Raw genomic sequence first — 7732 nt, forward strand, 5'->3', positions numbered from 1 at the left:
ACACACACACACACACACACACACACACACACACATGTTAACCAGATCAACTGAGTTGATGTGGAAATAAGAGAGTGGCTTCTTGCAAGAGCAGAATTGTCCTTAAAATCAGAACAGTGAAGGAAATAGTCTCTCTAGGGAGTGGAGACCATGCACAGAGGCACAGGGAGATTGGGCTTTTATGGGACAGAAATGGGACTTTTGAGTGGGAAGATTTTCATCTGCAGACTTATTGTAGGCTCTCCCACTGGTGAGTTTTGGTGAAGGTCTTTATGTTAGCGTCTTGGCCATGAGTCTTCCTCACATGATGACCCCTTGTCCAGCACCTTCTTGTTCCTAACTGTCCACTGATATATGTTAACTCTTTCTGCAAGGAGTCTCAAGGCCACCTGAAACTTCAGGTTATTAACTAATTAATTAATTAGTTCCATGAATTCCAGGCCATCGGAACAACAGATGAAGTGAAGGAGGTCAGCATATTCTCTCATTGCTTACTTCTTGCAGGAGAGGGATAATGAGGGGTGGGTGTAAAAGTAGCTTTTATTCTCATGATGTAATTGTCATTTCTGAGAAGGCTTACCACGCCGGTCTGCTAACCTAGGCCTAGTCCTGGAAGCGTCTAATGTCTGTATAATCTTTTCTCTTTTTTTTTTTTTCCGGAGCTGGGGACCGAACCCAGGGCCTTGTGCTTGCTAGGCAAGCGCTCTACCGCTGAGCTAAATCCCCAACCCTGTATAATCTTTTCTAGGCCTAGAATGTTTTCAGCCACTGAGACTTACTGCTGAATAAATTTACCTCTTCCTAGTTCTCTCTGAACTCTGGCTGGCTGACTCAACTCAGCTGTTCTCAGCTCAAAACTCCCCTCCAAGCTGACTGATTCAAATTTGTGTCTCTTAGTTTCTTACCGAATTGCTCTGGTTGGCCTCATACTAACTTTGGCAATCAGCGCTAATCTTCTGGGCCCTTCTCATCCTCTGGCTCTGTCTAGCTTGTTCTCTCTCTCTCTCTCTCTCTCTCTCTCTCTCTCTCTCTCTCTCTCTCTCTGAAACCTGCCTCTGTTCAACTGTCCTGGTAAAACTGCCTTCTTCTCTCTCTGCACTGCCCCTCAAGTAGCTTCCCTTTCCTCGCTCTCTTCTCATCAGAATTGGGCGTATCCTATTCTGTCAAACCATTCTCTGGTTTGTCACTGAATGCCACTCAACTAGACTTCCCTTTTCAACATGGGTGCTTCCTTCTACAAACTTTTTTTTTTTTTTTTTTTGGAGCTGGGGACCGAACCCAGGGCCTTACGCTTGCTAGGCAAGTGCTCTACCACTGAGCTAAATCCCCAACCTCCTTCTACAAACTAACCTAACCTCCATTGTTTGAGATTAAAGTTGTGCATTAATGGCTTGGGATTAAAAATGTTTGCTAAGAGCTGAGTCACACTACAACTGGAAAGGTTTTTTTTTTTTTCCAGTGAATACACAATCTCAGGGCTCATGTTGTGATCAAACAGCCTGCAACAGGGATGTGGCTGGGTTCTGTGCTTACCATCAAAGGGGGCATAAGTCAGGTTGACTTCACGTAGCAGGGGAGGAGTTTTAACTTGAGCTGTGGTAGGTCCTGTGATTGCTATCCTGAGCTCCTGCCAAAACCTCTGAGAACAGTTAGACGCACAGACACACAGACCACAGACACAGATGCACACACAGACACATACACAGACATACACAAACATACATGAGAACCATTAGTGAGAAATTCTGTCCAAATGGCTTTCATAGGGTTAATTACAATATTGGAGGACTTCGGGGCCTTGACCCGTCAAGGACACACGCTGGCCATTTCTATGTGGGTCAGACTTTCCTGCTCTGTGTTTAACATCATCTGAGTAGCCACCATTAATACTTGTTTGGTTCCTGATGGAGGAGCCATCCGGTCCTCAGGGGGTCACTAGTCTTGTGAGAATCTCAGGCTCCTGGAGCCTTTACCAGTTGTCGGTCGGTGAGGATAAGTCAAGCCTGCTTGGCCTGGGTATTGCGTCTCCTATGAACTCTGAGGAAATACTTTCAGTGTGCTGACCTCCTCTTTGTAGACTGGGTGCTGGCTGAAATCCATGGGGTGTGGTCTCCATGGCTAGCCTCCCTGAGGAAAAGAACAGGAGGCTGTTTTCACAGCTGCAGGGCATTCCTCTAGAAGATCCAAGCACTCTGGGACCCCATTGACCTTGGAGAGTGAGGAGGGGACATCATTCTTTAGTCCCTCTGACCACATTAGAAGGACAGCCTACAAGCATAACAATTCAACCCCCAGAACATCAGTAACACCAGTGTGGTACTTTTTTTTTCTTTTTTCTTTTTTTCGGAGCTGAGGACCGAACCCAGGGCCTTGCGCTTGCTAGGCAAGTGCTCTACCACTGAGCTAAATCCCCAACCCCCAGTGTGGTACTTTTAACTACTGTATAATATCCCAAAAACCAGGCAATTCTAAACAAAGTTGGTTAGGCATGTGTTTTATTGAGTTCTTGTGATTGTTGATATTGGACCATAGAAGCCCGATACCATTTGTATGATCTCGAAGTTTCTTCTTTATCTCCTTAAATAACCAACCCAGACATTCATCATGTCCATACACTTTCTAGATTTCTTTTCCATCTACCTTAATCTTCACACAGACATCCTCTGTCTTAGTTTGGGTTTTATTGCTGTGAAGAGAAACCATGACAAAGGCAACTATTATAAAGAAAAAAAAAACTTAACTGGGGCTGACTTACAGTTGCAGAGGTTCAGTCCATTATCGTCATGGTGAGAAGCTTGGCAGTGTCCCAGCAGGCACGGTGCTGGAGAAGAAGCTGCGAGTTCTGCATCTTGCATCCACAAGGAGACTAACTCTTCTGCAGTGGGTGGAGCCTGAGCGTAGGAGGAGACCTCCAGGGCCACGCCCATGCCGACACACTTCCTTCAACAAGGCCACACCTCCTAACAGTGCTGCTCCTTATTAGCTAAGCATATTCAAACGACCACACCCTCCTATACTAGACCATTTTAATCACTACATCCTTTCAGCATTAAGGAACTTGAATACTGGGCTGGAGAGATGGCTCAGTGGTTAAGAGCGCTGACTGCTCTTCCAGAGGTCCTGAGTTCAATTCCCAGCAACCACATGGTGGCTCACAACCATCTGTAATGAGATCTGATGCCCTCTTCTGGTGTGTCTGAAGACAGCCACGGTGTACTTATATACCTAAAATAAACAATTCTTTAAAAAAAGAGAGAGAAAAGAAAAAAGAAACTTGAATACCATGAGACACAAGAGCATTTACAAATGAGTTTACTCTCTGTTGAGAGAAGTTTTCTGCTTCCGACCCACTTGTCAATACGTTTTCTTTTAAGAGCCTCCTTCACAATGAGGGTTATCAAAAACATAATCTGAGAAAACTGTAATGATCAAAAATCTGAGTTTATTCAATATATCTTACATATAATTATGTGCGTGAGGGCTGTTAGGCAACTATGGCTTGGCATTTTGGGATTTTTGGTTTTCTTACATTGTGTAATCGGTACCAAATTGGCTTCTTAGCAAACGTCCGTGTAAACTCAATTGATAACTTGGTTCAGCTTCATTTTGCTCACACTAAAGCTAAAATTAACAGGTGATAATGACAACAAATAGAGGTGGTTAACGGTCCTGGATCTTTCTGAAGCTCTCCCGGTTAGCTCGCCCGGGATGGAGGCAGGTGGCCTGGAAACTTTTAGATCCTCTGTGGAAGCCAGTAGCTGTCTCATGTAAAACCATGTCAGCATTATATTAAAACGTCCAAATAAGTCCCTTGCTGTTCTGATGTTATCCCCTTAGTCTGATATAAAAGGGTGCATGACCTCCCCTCCCCCCGAGGGCTCAGTGGGACTGGGAGGTGTCTTGGGTGTTCCCGTGTGGCTGATCACAGTTTCCCAGTAATGATGGAAGAGAGACTTGAAGTGGTAAATTGGGTGCTACTAAAGGATTTGCTGATAAACTTGCTTAGGAAATAAGTTAGAGAAAACAGAATTTGGCTAGGGAGCCCCACCTGCACTTTGGCAGAAATAAGTGGCACACTAACTGAAAGATCCAGAGTTGGGGTCAGTCTAAGGCCAGTAGGAAAATTCCACCACAAATATCCAAGCACAAAGAGCCCTCCCTTCCAGGAAGGATAGAGGTAGTTTTATTTAGTTCCTGGAACAGCTACAAGCCACCTGTGACTCCCAAGCGACACTCCTTGGAAAGTCCTGACCCAGCCACTGACCACGAGTCAGTTTGAAGGTCGCTTCACTCCACCATTAGCACCCTGCCCAGTTACTATTGTTTGAATTCTGCCCTAATTGTTTCAATTCCGCCCATATCAAATGTATATAATTCCCTGTTAGAGTCTGCTCAGGGCAGTCTCTTTCTTGAAGCAGGGCAGCCCTAACGCGCTGGAACAATAAAACTCCTCTTGTTTTTGCAATGATCACTGCTTCTGTGAGTCTCATTCAAGGGGTCCCAGTAGAGGTCCAATTCGAACCTCACATAACCAGGCTCGTTAGAAACTGTGAGAAAGAAAATTTATACCATTTATGGTGGCTGAGAAAATTTCTGCTAAAGTTTATTCATGAAGATTGGCCCCCAATTAGGCGCCATTCCCATCACTAACGGAGACAAGCCCGACTTGCAACTGGCCACAAGGTCCATCTCCACATCAGAGAGCATGCCTCTAAGGACAGATCATGCCTCAGGGGTAGGGTCACAGCCGCTGGTCTGGCATTAAGTCCCTTGTGCTTTTTTTTTCCGGAGCTGAGAACCGAACCCAGGGCCTTGCGCTTACTAGGCAAGCGCTCTACCACTGAGCTAAATCCCCAACCCCATCCCTTGTGCTCTTAACAGGAGAAGCAAGGTTCCACCAGCAGGGCAAGAGACCTGGGACAACAACTATTTTAAAACAACAACACTAGCATACATAAAATTTATTCTGGCAATATTTTTGCTGTGGGAGTCTCCCATCTGCCAAAGTGACCAGGTTTGCAGTCTTTTGTCTTTGTTTTAATTGTTCAAAGTGTAATCTGGGGCTGACATCTGAAGGACCTTTAAGGATGATATGTGTGTGGACCATCTACACCTAAGGTGTATATAAGTCAATAGAATATTCTATTCCAGACTTGCTCTTCTTTGAGCATGAGCCAGGATAAAGGACATGGCTATTATTAACAGCCACCCCTCCTGTATATTAGTCTTGGTCAGGGTTACTATTGCTGTGATAAACACCAGGACCAAAGCAAGTTGTGGAGGAAAGAGACTATTTGGCTTACACTTCCGTGTCACTGTTCGTCATTAAAGGAAGTCAGGATATGAACTCAAGCAGGGCAGGAACCTGAAGGCAGGAGCTGATGCAGAGGCCATGGAGGGGTGCTGCTTACTGGCTTGCTCCCCATGGCTTATTCAACCTGCTTTCTTATAGAACCTAGGACCATCAGCCCAGAGATGGCTCTACCCACAGTGAGCTGGGCACTCTCCCATCAATCACCAATTAAGAAAATGCCCTATGGGGCTGGGGATTTAGCTCAGTGGTAGAGCGCTTACCTAGGAAGCGCAAGGCCCTGGGTTCGGTCCCCAGCTCCGAAAAAAAGAACCAAAAAAAAAAAATAAAAAATAAAAGAAAATGCCCTACAACCCCATGTTTAAAAGTGAGCTTCCTGTCTTCTCTGATGACTTTAGCTTGTGTCATATAACCATGCATGTAACTGTATAGCACCATTGTCTGGAGTAGTTTGTCTCCTGAAGACATATTAATTCTTTTTTTAAAGATTTATTATATATAAGCACATTGTAGCTGTCTTCAGACAAACCAGAAGAGGGCATTCAGATCTCATTACGAATGGCTTTGAGTCACCAGGTAATTGCTGAGATTTGAACTCAGAACCTCTGGAAGAGCAGTCAGTGTTCTTAATCATGGAGCCATCTCTCCAGCCCATATCTTTTTTTTTTTTCTTTTCTTTTTTTCGGAGCTGGGGACCGAACCCAGGGCCTTGCGCTTGCTAGGCAAGCGCTCTACCACTGAGCTAAATCCCCAACCCCCCATATCTTAATAGTAAAACAAGCCCATTCCCCGCTCAAGTCACGTCCCTAGAGGATCCTCACATCTCACAGACTAGATGTGGATTGTTACACCTTTTTGTTTAAAAGACACTTCAGTTATGTCCTCATGCGTACCCAGGCAGGAAGTCCGTGGACTTACAGAATGCCTTCTCCACTGACATGGGATCCCCACACAGTTTTGCTTCTAACCAAAGGATTCACTTCACGGCAAAGAAGAGTGACAGCCGGCCCACGACTGTGGAGTCCGCTGGTTGTACCACGCTTACCAATCTGAAGCAGGAAGCCTGATAGTCAAGAATGGAGCAACTTCTGGATTCTTAGATTTTTTTTATGCATAGCCAGCCCTTGTTGTATTAGTGGGATCACATCCTGGAAGTCGCTGTAATAAATATCCTCCCTGACAATACAGATTCACTTTATAAGTCCTGCTACTCTGGAAAACCACAGCTAATACAAGAGAGAGCCCGACCTTGGGCAGGTACCCTGCTAAGCCACACCCACAGCTGCCATCTTTGATTTTAAAGGTTCCTCATCTTTCCATTCCACCATGGAGAAATGGGAGGCAGCCATTACAGATCATGCATGGAATTTCATTAATGTGGGGTAGTCGAGGGAGGACAGGATGCATCCACGGCTTGGCAGGGGACCACAGGCCATTGTTTACTGAACCCTTTTTGTATCTGGGGGTGTTTCGGAAGGGCAAGACTGGAATCATAGAGCAGCATCACTGGGTCCCCCGACAGCTCAGACAATGTACAAGGCAGAGCATGGTTTGCCCTATGGTCCAGGCTCAGGCATCCTCTCCCGAGGACACTGGGGCTCCTGGTCCTCAGGGCTGCTAGAGGGAGAACTGAATGAATGGGGAGACAGGGAGATCCACCCCTTCCCCTCCCCTGTCAAAGATTGACAGTGGACAATAGGGACAGGTTTGATGTTCTGGAACATGAGCAGGGGTTGGAAGCTGGGAGCCCTCATCAATTCTCTGCATTCTTGGTTAGCAGGGGCTCAAGTGCAGACAGCACAAGTGGGCCTTTTGTGGCTAATGTATTTGTGTGTTTATGTTATTTACAAAGAGCTTGTTCTCCACAATGAACTATGGGACTGTTAAGTCTCTGCATGAAGGGCGGTATGTCTGTTACTCGAGAACTTAGGAGCATGAGGCAGATGGAATTCTGCGAATTTTAGGCTAAGGTGGGGACGTTAGAACCAGTCGGAAGTAAAAGGAAGCAAGCCAGCCAGAAGAGAATAGAATGGAGGGAGGATAAATTCACGTTGGTTTAAGTCAGTGCGTCATGATTAAAGTCCGTGCTTCAGGTCATCAGTGGTCAGAGATTTCTCGCAATTTTATATTTCTGCACTTCTGTGAACCCTAGCCTGCCTGCTGTAAAAGCAGTGCACACCTCAGTGCACAGTGGCCAGATTTCCAGGACTCCACATTTGATGCTGGCAGACAGTTTCTGTGTGCGATGAGGGAGGTCTAGAATCTTGTGTCATGGGAGCATGGACAGAAGGAGCCAAGCATTCGTGTCTCAGTTTCACGTATGAGAGATCTGGAAGGATCCCAAGCCACCCAACATCAGACGCTGTAGAAGTTTGGTTCTGCACGGTCTATGGCTGGTTGCCCAGAAACTGAACACATGTG

The sequence above is a fragment of the Rattus norvegicus genome, chromosome 12 (genome assembly GCF_021556685.1).
Source record: "Rattus norvegicus strain SHRSP/BbbUtx chromosome 12, alternate assembly SHRSP_T2T, whole genome shotgun sequence".
Classification (NCBI taxonomy): Eukaryota; Metazoa; Chordata; class Mammalia; order Rodentia; family Muridae; genus Rattus; species Rattus norvegicus.